Here is a 17,280-nt window from a genome sequence, read left to right on the forward strand (position 1 = left end):
GCGCACAGGCTTAGTTGCTCTGCAGCATGTGGGATCTTCCCAGACCAGTCCTCGAACCCATGTCCCTTGCATTGGCAGGCAGATTCTTAACCACTGTGCCACCAGGGAAGCCTGATGATCAGTTCTGAATTATTTGGGGAGCTCTTTTTTTTTTTTTCTGGTTAACTCTTTTATACATATTTATATGTCAATCCCAATCTCTTGGGGAGTTCTTGAAGTCCCCTAAACCTAAAACACATTTTCCTAGCCCTTCCAATTCTATAAGCATCTAATAACCTTAAATGATTTTCTGTTGAAACTTCCTAGAATATTCTATCTTATAGGGGGTATAGCTCAATGGTAGATCATCTGACTACAGATTCTATTTTAAACACTGAACTCTCCTTGATTAACATATAAATCAAAATTAATCATACTTACCCATAGGGCCTTTTCTTTTAGAAAGCTGAATGGGAAAATGTATATAAAGATAGATCACAGTGTGTATTTGTGAATGCCCTTGTGTGCCTCCCTTTTCTGCTCTCCTTATGATAAAACCAAAAGAATGGACATTGTCAGTCTGTGTGGAGTTTACTCAGCATTTTCCCACGAAGACATATCACCATAAAAACCACACAAAGAGGGCATGAACTTGAGAGACAGATATCTATGTCCAATTTTTTCCGTTCTACTGTCTGGTTTTCCTTTGGTCTACTTCCTTCATTTATTCAACATTTATGGAGGCTTGTTATATGCCAACCATTATGTTATGCTTACACTTATATAGTAAAATCGTTTTCTTGCCAAAAAGAAGGCATTCCCTGTGAGACTGAATTCCCAGTGGACATGACCCTCAGCTTCATGAATAAATACTTTTGACAACCCAGAAACATTTTGGGGCTGTGACATGAGGGCCACTTTGTGACCTGATCTCCGTGAAGATCTCCTCTGAGAAATCAATTCTACTGGGAAAGTTGCTCCCTCAGGCCCTCCACTGGGACGAGAACAAATGGCCCAGGGCCTATGATAATGGCCTCCAGGAAGGACTACATCCTCGTCCAAGCTGAAAATGGACTTTTGCTCAATCCTTAGCCCACTGGCCTGAAAAGCCAGTTATAAAGGCAGAACACAAAAGGGAAAGAAACATTTTCCCAAATTAAAAACTGTCCAGGACACTAAGGATAGCCAGTGGTTTCCAGGTCCGTCAAAGACCCAAGATTTGACACCTCTATTAAAGAAAGTCTGATTTCTTTCTCTCTCTCGCTGAAGTAAGCTCTGAAGCAGGAAGTTACTAGAGCGTCCTTCTTGGGTTGTGACTAGCTGGATCTCAAGGCTCAAACACGATCTACGAAGCACTCCCCTCCCCGATTTTTCCCTAGTGAGTTTAGGACAGTTGGAGAACCTGTAGATTAGTTTTCCCTTTGCTGTGCACCCCTATATACACCATTCACCACATCACACAGGTTTACTCTTCTGAAAAGACATCAAGTTTTTTCAGACAGTGCAGGTCTAATGACTAGTGACCAGGAGGAATATAAAGGTCTCAAAAGCCTCAAACACAACATGTTCCTCTACCCCCTCCACACATCATGCTGTGATTTTCCAAAAACATGACTCCTCGGATGCTGGACTGTGTTTATCTGCCGAACAAAGGCTGCTCCCTGCTTCCCTGTGTGATGGGCATAATTACCCACATCATCCGAGTCTGCACTTGCTGTTTCCCTTCCACTTGCTGCAAGACTGGAAAACAGCAAGAGAAATGACAGGCGCAGAAGTGGAATTCACGCCCGCCCCAGACACCGTCTTCTCCGGCTGCCATCTGAAACGTGCAGTTGAGATCCTGACCTCCCATCCTCCGAGGCAAGGGTGCAATTTATCAGATACTGTGGCAGGTACTAGTAGGGAGGGAGACTGAGACAAACACATTTTTAGAGGAAGGTCAGTGTTCTTGAATTAAGAATTTGAAGTTCAGGCTACCCACCAATGAATGAGCTGGCAGGGACGCTTAGGCAGCCGGGTTCCTCCTCTGACTGCCCCCCTTGACCCAAAGATTTCCCAAAGGTCTGGACAAACCTTAAACTGCACGGCAGTCTCTGATCCTTCCACACAAACTTCCCTCTCTTTTCTTCACTGGGGTTCAATTTGCACGGTGAGTTGATGCTCTCCCAGTTTTTTCCAATCTCCCTTCCATTTTCTCCACACAAGAGTGTCCCCTAGTGAGATCCTTGCACGTTTAATCCTATCTTGGCATCTGCTTCCTGTTAGAAACTAATACACGGAATGCAGTGTTAGAGCTGATCTCCCAGGGAACCATCTACCCTGTTGACAAATGAGAATTACATTGTACTTTACAATACAAGATGCACGCGCATCATTAATGGACTCAGATCCAAGTCCAAAACATGAGAGACAATGTTCTTCAGCAGCTAAAACTATTCACCGACACCTTAGGAGCTAAGGAGCTGAAGTTTCCTTACCAAAAAGGTGAGGGGGGTGCAATTAAATAACATCTAAGAGAAGAATATGTGACTCCAAAAACAACTAGATTCACTGAAATAGCAAACAGGAGTCAGCATTGCTAAATCCACCTCTACCTGAAGAAGGAGAGCACATGTATGCTTTTGCTCCAGATTTTTTTTTTTTTTAATACAATGGGTAATGAGAAGGCTGAGTTCATCATGGCTGTCAAGTCCCAAGGCAGTCAGAGAGCCAAAGATTTCACCAGTCTACGTCTCATCCGACTCCCAATTGCTCTCCTTCGGCCATTAGGCCTCATATAATGCATTCTAATGGCTTAAAATGACAGCTTTTTGTTTACAAAATGGCTCCATTTCTCAGGAAACCCAAGAGCCTGTGCGCCATAACAGGGCTATTGATAGAAAATAAAATGCCTGATGCGCCAGAAGCCGGTCCTCACCTTCCTGCCCTGTTATCATTTTAGGGCCAAACTTGCCCATTTTTCAACTCGAAAATAAGGCCTGAGGGGCACAGCCTAGTAGGCCCTAAGAGAACTAAGCAAAGAACTCAGTTAAAGTAAAACGAGGTCCTATGCTCTGTGCAAATACAAAGCAGAAGACTTGACCCAAGTTTTCACTAAATATTCTGACCTTGAGAGGCAAGTCTTATAATGCTATGGATTTTCTTTCTCTGCTGAATATTAAAATGTCTGTCACTCTTAGACTAGAGCATTAGCGGGGGACTCAGTAGCCCCTCTCCCTTCTGCTTTCAATGATAAAAAAATGCAAACCACAAACATTGTCTAAAACCCACAGAGTGGGTCTGCTTTCTGTAAGAGGCAGAATTTATAGCCTAAAACAATAAACCAAATATCAGTCCTAAATTACCAAATGCCATGTTCTTAGCCCACTTTGATCTTCTATGAGCAAAAGGAAGAGTTTTGCAGGAGAAAGCAGTAAGGAGTTTTTAGAAATAATAGGCCCTGAAATAGAGTCGCTTTGAGGTGACGTGTCTTTCTTTATTACTGTAACATATTGCTCAGATGACCTATTCTGCCTTGAATTAGAGCTGTATGCCCACTTTGAGAACTTCCTGGGCAGTGACAATATCGTAATCATCTATGTTTTTTTTTTGCACTCAGTCATATAGTAGGCAACTTCAATAAAGGAATGAAAGGAAAATAGGAGGCAAGGAAGGAAGGAAGGAGGAAAGGAAGGAAGGAAGAGAGGGTAGGTTCTTTAAGGGTTAAAACAGAGGAATTTAAAATTTTATATCTAACGAATCTTTTTGAATATTAAAATTCCTTTCTGGACATGCAGTAGAATACTATTCAACATTAAAAAGGAAGGAAATTCTGACACATGCCAAAACATGGGTGAACCTTGAGGACATTGTGCTAAGGGAAATAAGCCAGTTACAAAAAGACAAATACAGTATGATTTCAGTTATATGAGGTATGTAGTCAAACTCATAGAAACAAAAGTAGAATGGTGGTTGCCAGAGGCTGGGGGGAAGGGAGAGAGGTGTGTTGTTTAATGGATGTTGAGTTTTTGTTTTGCAGGATGAAAAAGTGCTGGAGATTGGTTGCACAACAATATGAATACACTTAACATTACTGATCTATATATACACGTAGAAATAGCTAAGATGGTAAATTTCATGTTGTGTTTATTTCACCACAATTTTTTTAAAAAATTCCTTACTGCATTAAAGCATTTCCTGAGAGGTTGTGCTTTCCTTCAGAGACTCTTAGCAATGCCACAAACGTTGTTGAAACCACAACTGATATTCACTCACACAGCCCAGGAATTACATTTGTTCACATTCAGTGGAAAAAAATCTTAGCAAGAGCTAAGCTTGACCTGGGCAGCTCCCATTACTAATCCCAAGGGTTCTGAGTAAGGCAAAGGATTTCTGAGGAAGAAAAAAATGTTAGGAAGATGCCAGGCCAGCATGCTCCAAAGCAATTCTTACCAGGAATTTCTCTGATTTCTTTTTCAACTAGCCCACCCACCATGCACAAGGGTCTCTCTACCAGATTATCTTGAAAGACAAAGGATTTCCTTCTCTTATCTCTTAACCAAATGGTTTGCTGATGAGCTGACAGAGTCCATATTTGCAACACTTAATAAATGTTTCCTTGGGTAAAAAGGATTAGTAACTCTGACATTATAAGCAAAGGAGCACATTAGGGATATTCATTTGGAATTTGGTTAATCATTCGCGGAGGGAATGGCATTAATTCCAGGGCTTGAGGCTTAATGTCCGCAAATAACTACTAGCCTATTAATTACAGGAATATAGGATGCTTTCACACCAATACATACTGATATTGGTCCCTCAGTAAATCTGGAGGCTCTCATCTTGGAAACTGCCATGATTGACAAATTGGCCATGGTCAATATCAAAATTACAAAGTACATAGGGGATTAAGAGGGCGAAAAAAATAAACATGGTATCAAATATATTTTTTAAAGCATAGAAAAGTTTGAGAAAGTAGCAAGGTCTTTTTCTTTCATTTATGTTACTAAATTCCTTATGCACTGTTGACTGAAAACAAAAATGCACGGGCTTCCCTGGTGGCGCACTGGTTGAGAGTCCGCCTGCCGATGCGGGGGACGCGGGTTCGTGCCCCGGTCCGGGAAGATCCCACATGCCGCGGAGCAGCTGGGCCCGTGAGCCATGGCCGCTGAGCCTGCGCGTCCGGAGCCTGTGCTCCGCAACGGGAGAGGCCACAGCAGTGAGAGGCCCGCGCGGGTACAGCAAAAAAAAAAAAAAAAAAAAAAAAAGTGCATAATGTCAGAGTTGTGCGTTAAGTTTTTTGGGGGGCAAAATGAAGACTATAGCCTGGGAGACAGCATTTTAGATAGGTCTGAGAAGCCACTCCAAAGAGGTAGGGGGGAAGGTCAGTATATAGGTGATGTTGGTGAAGGGGGCGTACATACAATCAAGCACTATTTTTTGCAGAAGGTTTCTGCTAGTCTTGTGACGGTTACGGCTAATCATGAGGAACCGACGTCACCATGAAGGATTTTAGTGCTTTTCTAGATACGAGGAGATGCAAGAATTGGGCTCATAAAATCTTCTCCCGAGAATATCGAACTAATCTGAAGACCTGTTCTGCCAGTTTTTCCCAGAGCACGGAGTGCCTCATTCCTGATCTCCACCCTGAACTCCTTTCAGGAGGTGTTGAAGGTCAGCGGCTGCAGCAGCTCATGATTTAAGCCTTGTAGAGGTAGTTGGCAGTACGAAAGCAATACATGCTTATAACATGTCGAGAACATTGAAGCTTTGTAAAGATAGTTCATAATTTCTCTCCATGCTTCTTTTAATCCCACTATACGGAAAAGACAATATTAAGTTTTGTAAGTATTCTCCCACAACTTTCTTTATGCATACATATAAGTAAATATATTATAAAATACATGATTATGGTATATAGGTTATAGGATTTTATTTTAACAAAACTACTGTAATCATTACTCCGCAGATTACATTATTTCATTTAATAATACCATGGATTTCCCTACAGATGTAATGCAATCTTTTTTAACAGCTGCGTAATCTTCAATAGTATGAATGAACATAATTCATTCAACCATTTAGATTTTTCAAATAATTATTTTTCCATTACAAACCATGCTGGAATAACATGTTTATACATATCCTTACTTTACTGGTAGTTTGATTTCTGTAGACAAGATTCTCCAAAATGGAATTTCTGGATCAAAGGGTATGTACATGTTCAATTTTGATAGATACCACTAGATGACTTTAAAAGATTATAACAGTTTAATCCTCCATCAGCAATGAGGATCGTGTCCATTTCCCGCCACCCTTGCCAGTGCTGGATGCTATAAATCTTCAAAATGTTTGCCAATCTAATAGGCAGAAATTGAAATTTCCATCATTCGATCTCCATTTACCTGCCTACTCGAGAGTCTGAGCATCTTTTTGTATTTTATTGACCACTTATATTTCCTTTTCTGTGAACTGCCTTTTCATAGCTTTACCTAATCTATCTATCAGGTTGTTTGTCTTTTCCATATCCATGTGAAGGCACTCAGTTTATGAGGGATATAACACTTTGTCTTAGGTATGGAAAATAACTTTCCCTAAACTATCATCTTTTTTTTTTTTCACTCTGTGTATAGTGTTTTTTGAGCCATACAGAAATCTTTATTTGTATGTAGTCAGAACTGTAAATCTTTTTTTAAATGGCTTTTGGATATTTTTTTCAAATGAACTTTAGAAGCAGCTTATCAAATTCTCTTTAAATAAACTCTTTTGAGCTAATTGGGATTGCCTTGAATTTATATGTTAATTGAAGAGAAATGACCTCTTCATGGTAATAATTGTGCTTTCCAATCAGGAGTGGTATGATTTTGACTATATTTAGATTTTATTTTATTTCCTTCAATAATGTTTAGTAGTTTTTCTTTATTTAGTTCTCAGATGTATATTGTTTTGTTTATTCTTGAGCATTTATGATTTCTTTCACAATTGTGAATTGCGTCTTTTCTTCACCTCCAGTTTGTAGGGAAGGAAACTTGTGTTCGGAGGCAGTAGAGCCCAGGGGTAAAGGCCAGGGACTTTGGACTCAGTTCTCTGGATTTGAGCCCCAGATTTTCCACTCACTGTCTCTGTGCATTTAGGTAAGTTAACTCTTCTCTGGGCATGTTTCTTCACCTGTGAAGTAGGGCTGAGAAGTTTGTTGTGATGTTTAAATAAGATAATAATATCACATCTTCAGTACAGACTCTAGAACAGAGTTGTCATTAAATGATAACAAAGATAATACAGGCCTTTTATTCATACACCTTAACTCTCATTGTTTTTGTTTGCGGTATGCGGGTGGCTCACCGTTGTGGCCTCTCCCGCTGGAAAACAAGGAAATACAGAATTTCTATATTTATATAATCTTTCTATAAAGGAAATATAGAATCTCTCTGCTGTATTTCTTACAACTGCATGTGAATCTACAATGATCTCAAAATTAAAAGTTTAATTAAAACCTAGATATGTAAGTAAATATTTATTTAGAATGAGAAAAGATATCACAACAAATTAAAATAATAAAAACCCGACAAATGCCACATGCGTCACTACAGCCACAAACACATTTCTATGCATCGACTCCCTAGCAAGCCTCTGTAATACTTTTCCCTACGTTTTTGTCTACATGTACTTTGATCACCTCTTCATATGATAATTCTTTGTAATATCTCTTTCTACAGAGACAAGAGAAAAATATCAATTTTCCCTCTAGTGCTGCTGATTGAATTTAGTTTGGAAAAGTTTCTTTAAACTTTGAAACTTACCTTTGGTAGTGTCATGTCAATGTTTAGGAGTGTTGTCAAATTTATGAAAATATCACTTTCTTGCATGTGTGAGCCATAATATGGTGGGCTTTCGAGTTTTCTTGTACAGCGACTAACTTTATATACTCTTTAATGACCATCCTCAACCAACTTGGCATTGATGTCCTCACTGGAGTGAGTAGGTGTGGGTTTTATGTTATCTCTGTGTCAATATTTCATGAGCAACAAATGAGCAGGAACCTGTGTGGAGAGGGTTAAGCGGGGTCATTTCAGGGTCAAGCATGTGCTAAGGCCATGGAATCCAGTTTGCACAGAGGATGGTGTGTAAGAAAGACAACAGGGGGTGATAAGTCAAGGGAAGTGTGTTGAAACTAGAAACGGAGGGAGAATTAGCATCACATGCCAGCAAGTGTCAGGGAAGGGGGGGGCGTCTAAGTTAAAGAATCCAAGGCCAGTTGACTGTCCACCAAGAAAGAGAAAGTCATAGGGTATAGTGTTAATATCAATTAGCAGGAGAGTCGAACATTTGCCACTTGGCCTGTCATGAATCCTTGGGAGCAGGAACTTAGCTGCACACATAAACATATCTCACTACACTCAAACCAAGTAAATCCCCAACTCAGCTTCCTCCTAGGCGGCTCTCAAATTTCCCCGGAGTTCTTCTAAGCTCACCCAACACAAGAGGAAATGATGTGACAAGAGGGGATGTTGAGTAGAAAGCAACAGGCATCTTAACCAATAGTGGTTAAAATATGTTATACTTGCAAATTTTACAAAATCATGTGAGCGTGTTGACAAGTTGGCAGGGCCCCTCCCAGGGACTTGGAAGAAGACGGGCAATGAGGGGCCCTCCAGCTTAAGCGTCTTTAGCTTCCTGCTAAATCTGACTTTGCAGGCCCTTAATAAATACTTCTCAAATAAAGGAGTGGATGCATAGGTAAGGGCTTGGACTTAAGGTCTGTAAGTTCGTGTGCCCGACACACAGTGAGGCCAAACAAGTTGAAACTCGGAGTTTGGAGCAGAGAAAAGTTTATTGCTGGGCCCTGCAGGGAGATGGGTGGCCCATGTCCTAAAAGCCCCAAGCTCCCCGAAGGGTTTCAGCAAAGTATTTTTAAAAGCCAGGTGAGCGAGCCGGGGGGGTGGGGGTGGGGTGGGGTGGGTTGGGAGTTGGGGGGGGGTCGCAGGGTATGGGATCAGCTCGTGCACAGTTCTCTGATTGGCTGATGGTGAGGTAACAGGGTAGTGTCACGGGGTTAACATTATCAGTCCTTAGGCTCCAGGAGACCTGGGGGCTATCTATTCATGGTCATCAGGTAGTTAACATCTTCCATTTGGTGTGGGTTTTCCACATCCGTAAAACAACTCAGGAAATGTGCATCAGACACCGTTACCTAGGTACTTCAGAGAGGAGCTGAAGCAGAAGATATGGGGGAAAGGCCTGTCCTGGGAAGGCCCCACAGGGTCCCGCTCAGTTACATGATCATTAAACAATGAGCATATTCCAAGAGTACTTCTGAAGTGCACCAATAATTGTTTTAAAGGCAAGCTGAGAAACAACAGCATAAAAACTTGGCATCAGAAACTGCTGAAAAGTGTGGAAAGCTGGGGTGAAAAATAAAAGCTCTTGGTGAGATATTGAAGGATGAGTCTACTCCCTGTGGCTGAACTTTTGAACGGCTACCTCCCAGGAGCCACGCAGGGGAACTTCAGTTTCTCCAGAATCAAAAGAATGTGCTCAAAAATATCTTTGAAAATAAAAAAGAAATATAAATTCAGCACATGATAAATGTACACTGAATAACTAAATAAAACAAAAAATGATGGAACAAATGTTTCCAATTGAGAGAGCCTCGCCTGCCCTTCCTTAGCCTCTGAAGGATTAAAATGAGCCTGATACATCGGTCGTGTCTGAAGGGTTGTCGGAAAGGAACTCCCAGGTTTGGCTGAAAATTATGCCCTTCTGGACTTGCAAGGGATTAGGAAGGAATGGCTTACAAACTCCTCTGCCACTGAAGTAGGTCATTTTTCTGTGGCAGAGCATGTATATTAGCTGCCCTCCATCTGTCCCATTTCATTTGGGGACAAGAGGGAGACTGGCAGAAGGAGTCCCAGAAAAGTCGCAGGCACACCCAATTAACGTAAAACCTTCCCAAGAGCTAAGACATGTGGAAATAAACCAAGACCAATTACAGGAGAACAGGCAGAGGCTGTTTACTCAGAGCTCGCAGGAGCAAGGGAGGTTACCACACCACTTGCTCTGTGCAGAGACGCAAAAGCGGGCGGGGGTAGGAGGGCTTCATGGGGGCAAAAAGGGAAGGAAGGTTCCTGTGTCCTGCTCAGAGGCTGTTGGTCTGAGGAAGCCGAAAGTGGGCAGACTAGAACTGGGGGATCCTCTGTGAGGGCTTGGGGGTGCATGTTTGCCTCTCTCTGCTTGGTCCCAAGGTGGAAGCAGGAACAAAAATTGGGAAAGCTGGAAGGTTCAGGTCCTGGCCATTTTGGGTTGATGGTTGCAGAAGTTATTATTTAGCTTCCTGGATTGTCACTAGAGAGAGCAATCTGGCCTCCTACAAGTCTCACTGACAGCAGGTTGGCTTCCCAGGCTGTTTGTGACAGGCAAGTGGGGTGGGGTAGGTTTCCGGGGCAGGGGCTTGGGTCTGTAGGTCAGAGCTCTTTCTGTACACAAGGCCCGGCCACTGTCTGTTCCTATCGTCTGTCCCACCGTTTGCTGTCAGAAGAAGCAGCTTTCTGAATAAGTGTATCCACAGTTACAGGAGAACCCAAGAGGGTATTGGTATTGGTTGTTTTTCTTAGAAAATAACTGTTCACAGCTCTGTGATGGGAGAACTTATTAATTTCAAGGGTAAATCGAAGTGCAGGGGCCAAACTGTGTGCATCTCATCACGGGTAATAGGCATGTAGTTAAGTGCCCACACGCCAGGCTGGAAATTGCCCCTTCAATATTTTGAAACTAAAACACGAAGAGGAGTCATTTCACCCTAGGCCTCCTCAACCTGCTCTGATCTCATCCCCTCAGAAAAAAATGCGGGAGGGAATGTCCTCTGACTGCGACAGGGCCCGAGAAGTCCTCATTCTGGGCTTGATTCACAGCAATAACCACGTTACAGTCCCCAAAGCGGCTCACGACTGTTTACAGAGGAGTGCTCTCATATATATATTTTTAATCTCAGCCAATTATTTAAGACAAAACTATCTTTCACGTTAAAAACCCAGCGGGCAGCTTGTAAGCATCGAATAGATTGCACCGGGGGTCCGTTTTCAGGCTCTGTTATGTAAAACCGCCAACATTATGTGCTCTGCTAGTTACTGAAGAAGAAACGTTTGCATTATTCAGCATTTCACACACAAACATCCGAAGCTCAAAGGCATTTTTTGAATGTAGTCTTGCCTTTCCAAACTTTGCAGCGTCCGTGGGCTCTGTGAAATGGAGTGAGTGAGCCAGACGCAATAATCAGCCCCAGCTGCTAACAATGAATGTCTCCCCAACCCCGAGCAGGGCAGGCGAGGAGATTGCTCCCCTCCTTCCAGAAAGGGCCTGTCCGTTAGCCAAATCCTTGGCTTCACCCCCAGAAGAGCAGCGAACATGAGTGGAAAATAAGCTTGAAGAAAACACTCCCAGCTGCCCAGATCAGACCTGCAGCAAGGAGAACCTCCCTTGAGCTTCACGGCCCCCAGCATTGCATCAGCGCAGTCCTGTGCTACATGGCGAAGGAAACCCTTTATGCTGAGCGACTCTTACCCGAATACCCCATAATGACGAGCTAGGGCCTCGATTTCCTTATTTGTTTTCGAGTAGCTGAACTTCCGCTTCGCACAGCGACTACTGGGCATGCTTCCTCCCGGAAGAGAAAAACGACAAACTAACCAGAGCCAGAGGCATCAATCCCTTCAGCCTCCATCCCTGCCCTTATCGTGTTTCCTTTTTCTACCAGGCAAGAGCCTGGAGCTGATTAGCCTGACGGCTCCCGGGAGGCCCCCTTGGAGGACACGTCTTGGGAGAGACGTGAATGTCCTGTTGAGTCTCTACGTATTTTCCAGGAGGTCAGAGTTACAGCTGGCCGTTCCTGATGTGGAGCTGGGAAAGTTAACACATAGACCAGATCGACAGAGTCCTCGACACTGTGCTTGTAGATTCCGGAAAGTACCCCCCAAATACGCAGAAGCTGCATACCAAACCCCAAGGATTTACATGTAACTGAGAAGAAACATGCACTATGAAATGTAGGAATTCATTCATTTTCCAAATAGTTATTAAACACCCATGATATACTACGTGGGATTTCACAGATAAAAGTTATTGTTCCTGCCCTCAAGTAGCTTATGGTCTAGAAATTCAACATCCAATCCATATTCAGTCTATCCCCAAATCCTGTCAATTTTACCTTCTAGATAAGAATCTCTCACAATCACCCAACTCTCTCCACGTCCACCCCCAGCAGGGTGGCCCGAAGCATCAGCAGCATCAACATCATCATCATCTCTCACCTGAACTTCCACAACGGCCTCCTCACTGCCTCCATGTCTACTCATCTTGTCCAAAGCCAGAATGGTCTTTGCAAAGTCCACCTTAAAAATCTTTGAGCAATACACACAGAATAAAAATAAGATACCTTAGGGCTTCCCTGGTGGCACAGTGGTTGAGCGTCCGCCTGCCGATGCAGGGGACACGGATTCGTGCCCCGGTCCGGGAAGATCCCACATGCCGCGGAGCGGCTGGGGCCGTGAGCCATGGCCGCTGAGCCTGCGCATCCGGAGTCTGTGCTCAGCAACGGGAGAGGCCACAACAGTGAGAGGCCCGCGTATGCAAAAAAAAAAAAAAAAAAAAAGATACTTTAAAGTGTCCATAGGCCCTGTCTTCTATGGCCTCCACCTGCCCAAGTTGGTTGCAAAAATGGTCCCAATTCTCCACCCCTTCCTGTATCCCAGGCTCTGCAATGTGGCTTCACAGCTCATTCCGTTAAGAAGTGAAGCCCATTTCCCCAATCTTGAATCCTCCCTGTGACTTACTTTGGCCAATAGAATGGGATGAAAATGAGGGTGTTCTGAAAATAGAAGCCGGAGCCCTGGTTAGAATCCTAGCTCCGCCACTTGCTAGTTACAGGAAGACCTGTAATCTCTTTCAGTCTCCTCAGCAGTAAAATAGGAATCACGGGTTACCTATCTCAGAGCACTGCTCTGAGGATTCAGGGAGAAAGTTTTACTACCTGTGGTTTAAGATAGTTCAGAGAAAAGCTGAAGATTGTGCTACTGTTTACAAATCAGAAGAAAAGAAGTTGGAAATTCAGGTTGCAATCAAAGGGCCCAAGGTCAAAGGGATAATTATTATTTACACACACAAATACTGATACTTTTTCTCATTCAGCTGAAACCGCCTTTGCCTCGTTAAGATACCAGCTACTCATTCACCTTGCTTATCTAATTAACATCATCAAGGCAGATGGCAAAGATCAATATAGATGCTCCCTAATGGACCTTCACTTAACCACCTGGCAGGATTAACCAACACTCGAAGTTTCACTTTCCAAGTTGAACAGACTGATAACCAACACCTTAAATGTTCAGATCTACTATGTCATTTTCAGGTGTGCATAAACCCTTCTGCTCACACCAGCTAATTATGTTTATCAAGACTTGGTTATTTTTATTTCCCAGCCTGTTTATGTCCCTGCTATTGCAATTACATAATGTAATTAAATTCTATAAAAATCAACAAAGATCTTTTAAAAGTGTTTTTAAAAAGTGAATTGTTGTTTCTATGAATTCTAAGTTGAATGCTGTAGAAAGAATATGAGTTGAAAAGAAGATTGCTATTGAATTTGGTGTGGGTGAACAAAGAATAATCCTTAACTCTAGAAGATTAATATACTCAGGTTGATTTCTAAGTATTTTTCACTTCTCACTTCCATTTCAAAGAAACCGAACTAGAAACTATAGGCAATACAAGATGAATTTAATTTACAACAAGAAATCCAATATGTAGAATCAAACTCAGAGAGTCATGGCACTACTTCAAGATCAGGGAAAGAATCCACACTTACATGTTTCAAGTTAAGTTAAAATTAATGGAAATTTCTACTTTTGGCTAACGTGGATGAACAAGAATTTCAAGAATTTCCTATCTGAAAACAGAACAAAATATATGGAACAAAGGCTTTCAAAACACTGGACATTAGGAAATGAAAGGAAACACTCTCTAAGAGACAGGAAATAAATTGGGTGTCCCCTTGCATTGCCCCAGCTAACTGTTTTGAGAGAGATTCCAAGCCAGAGCATAAGAGGGGAACCCAGGTAGAGCCCATTGAGCCCCCTGGATTGAGGAAATGGAGCTAAAAGTTCAGGGAGTCCAGATTGACTAGAGTTTGCAGGTCAAGTTTGGAGAGGAGAAAACTACACAAAGCAAACTCTAAGGATCTTCAGAGGAGCCCCACAAGCATTCAGCCGAGTGCAGATCCGTGCACACGTGTAAGGAAAAAACCTGCCAAGGGCTGGGGGAAAGTCACTGCACAGTGTAGAGTGTCTGTTTCTACCAGTCAGCCTGGAAAGTGTTCTCATTCATGGAGCATTGAGGAGAGTTTGTGTCAGTCGTATGTAAAGATTAGCTTTACCCTCACTACTGTTCCGATCAGGCCTAATGAATCTTAAAAAGCAAAACCCCAGGGCTTCCCCGGTGGCGCAGTGGTTGAGAGTCCGCCTGACGATGCGGGGGACGCGGGTTCGTGCCCCGGTCCGGGAAGATCCCACATGCCGCGGGGCGGCTGGGCCCGTGGGCCATGGCCGCTGAGCCTGCGCATCCGGAGACTGTGCTCTGCGACGGGAGAGGCCACAGCAGTGAGAGGCCCGCGTACCGCAAAAAAAAAAAGCAAAACCCCAAAAGATGAAACAGTTTTCCAAATTGCTTAAGAATTACATTCCAAGAGTGGAAGCTCAAAAATATTTATAAGAATATAACATGCAAAAGGGGGATTGAGAAAGGGAGATTTATGTTTGCTCAGAGGAAGATGGAAGGGTCCATGAAGGAAATTTCCAGTGATTTCCAAGGGGGAGGGTGTTGAGGGTAAGTGCCTAGCTCTGTCTGGACAAACCTAAGTGCGTGCAATACAGAGGCAGGAGACAGGGCTGGAAAGGAAAGTCGGATGCCGTCATGGAAAACCTTGAATACCATGTGGAAGGCAGAACAGAGCCAGTGAAGCTTCCTCAGCAGGGGAGCATCCTGGTCAAACCACAGCATGATTACCTCCCCTCCGGATGGAGGACAGTTCAGAGAAGAGGACCTCTTGACTCCAGGGAGAAAAGTTAGGAGTCAACTGCAATAGTCCAGGAAAAATTGGTAGTAATGGCCTGGACCAGAGTGAACACATAGGGAACAGAAAGGAAGAGACCCAGATGGGCACTGTCTGATCATCACCGTCACCACCCCCAGCATCCCACACCACAACCACAAACACTGAAATTTCTGCGAGTCACTTTCTCTCCCCACTGTTGGCTTTCAAACCCCAGCAAAGCTGTGCTCTTTATGATTCATGTATTTCCACGCCAATCCTTCAGCTACTGCTGTCTGGCCTCCTTATCCAAAGGGCAAGATCTTCACGCTCCCTAGGCTCCTGCAGGGATCTGACACCCACTGCTTCTCAGTGAATGCTTTTAAGTGACATTGAACTATCTGCTCTAGTGCATCAGTAAAGCGTTTCTATTTGACCTATGGAGACGTCACATTCCAGGTCAGCAGAATTCTCTTCTGTGCTGTTAATGCATGACTAACTACCTTGATCACGAAAATAAGCTCCCCGTCAGTGGTATTTTGCAGGTACAGGTGCAGAGATCTCAGCAACGGCAGAGTGCACTCGGGCACCATGGCAACCAGTGCGTCAGCCTGGGTACCCTCTGCAGTGTGGGAATAGTCAGCTCTCCATTCATTTTAGCTGACAACAAAAATGAGAGGCGTTCTATCCTGCCGTGTCCTCTCAGAAAATGTTTGGCAGGTCCCAGGGTAGCAAGGATGCTGGTCTTTATGCCTGAGGGAAATTAGGATAGAGGTTGCAGCCCAAATCCACTCAAATGCTTTTGGTCCCTCTGCAGAGGCTGACTTCTAGGCAGGGGCTGGCTGGGCGTGTGTGCTGTTGTTGTTTCACATACGTTGCTTTAAACTTGATTAAAATCACAAATCACTTGCCAGAGACCTTGCCCCAGCTCTGCAGCCCCACAATTTTGGGGGCTGATGACATAACGTGCATCCTGTTGTTACTATTGTAAGTCTTGTGTAAGCGATGTCTCAAGTACCAAATTGTATTTGTTTCAGGGGTGTTCTGTAAGAGACGGAAACTCAGCTAAAAGTATCTTTAGCAAAACTGGGCATGTAAAGGCATGTATAACTGGGCAGTCTAAGGTAGAGTTGACTGCAGGGATTCAAATAATATGGTTCTGTTCTCTCTCTTCTCTATTTCTTTTTTTTTAAATTTATTTTATTTATTTATTTTTGGCTACGTTGGGTTTTTGTTGCTGCGCTCGGGCTTTCTCTAGTTGCGGCGAGCGGGGGCTACTCTTCATGGCGGCGTGCAGGCTTCTCATTGCGGTGGCTTCTCTTGTTGCAGAGCATGGGCTCTAGGCACGCGGGCTTCAGTAGTTGTGGCTCGCGGGCTCTAGAGCGCAGGCTCAGTAGTTGTGGCACATGGGCTTAGTTGCTCCACGGCATGTGGGATCTTCCCGGACCAGGGCTCGAGCCCGTGTCCCCTGTATTGGCAGGCGGATTCTTAACCACTGTGCCACCAGGGAAGCCCTCTCTGTCTGTTTCTCTCTCTCTCTCTCTCTCTCTCTCTCTCTCTCTCTCTCTCTCTCTCTCTCTCTCTCTCTCTCTCTCTCTCTCTCTCTCTCTCTCTCTCTCTCTCTCTCTCTCTCTCTCTCTCTCTCTCTCTCTCTCTCTCCTTCTCTCTCTCCAATACTTGGCCTAAGTCCCTCCTATTCTTTATGATGTGTACAAGTGCAGGGCCTGGCCAGAGACAGTTCTAGGCTTAGAGTCCGAGATTAGCAATGCCATAGCAAAGGGAGAGCATCTGTCTGCCAGCGTGTGTCATAGAAAATCTCAGGGAAGGGCTCTGATGGGCTGTCCTGGGTCACATGTCCACATCCAGTGGGAACTATGAGTGACCAAGCAAGTCAGGTGCCTATCACTCTGAGCAGAGGGATGGGTTCTGGGATTACCAGACCCAGAAAGACAAGAAGGAGAACTGTTACAAGAAAGGAGGAAAAGATGGTGGTCATACCAAAACAGACCAAACTAAAAAGGTAGGGAAAAAAATACCTCAACTGGCTAGCACTTCGGGCTTCACCAAATTTCCCACGTTCAAGTACAATAGCTGTAACAGTGAAGGGTTGCCCAAGTCCGGAGGGCACCATTAACACTGCATCCTGTGGAAGCCCTGCCGGGGAGGCCTTTCACAAGAGTACTATGGGAATTCAGCCCTGGAGTTGTGCAACCTCAGACTCTGTCTGGTCACTCCTTGAGGAAGGA

The sequence above is a fragment of the Leucopleurus acutus genome (genome assembly GCF_964270905.1).
Source record: "Leucopleurus acutus genome assembly, chromosome: 18".
In the NCBI taxonomy this organism is placed as follows: Eukaryota; Metazoa; Chordata; class Mammalia; order Artiodactyla; family Delphinidae; genus Leucopleurus; species Leucopleurus acutus.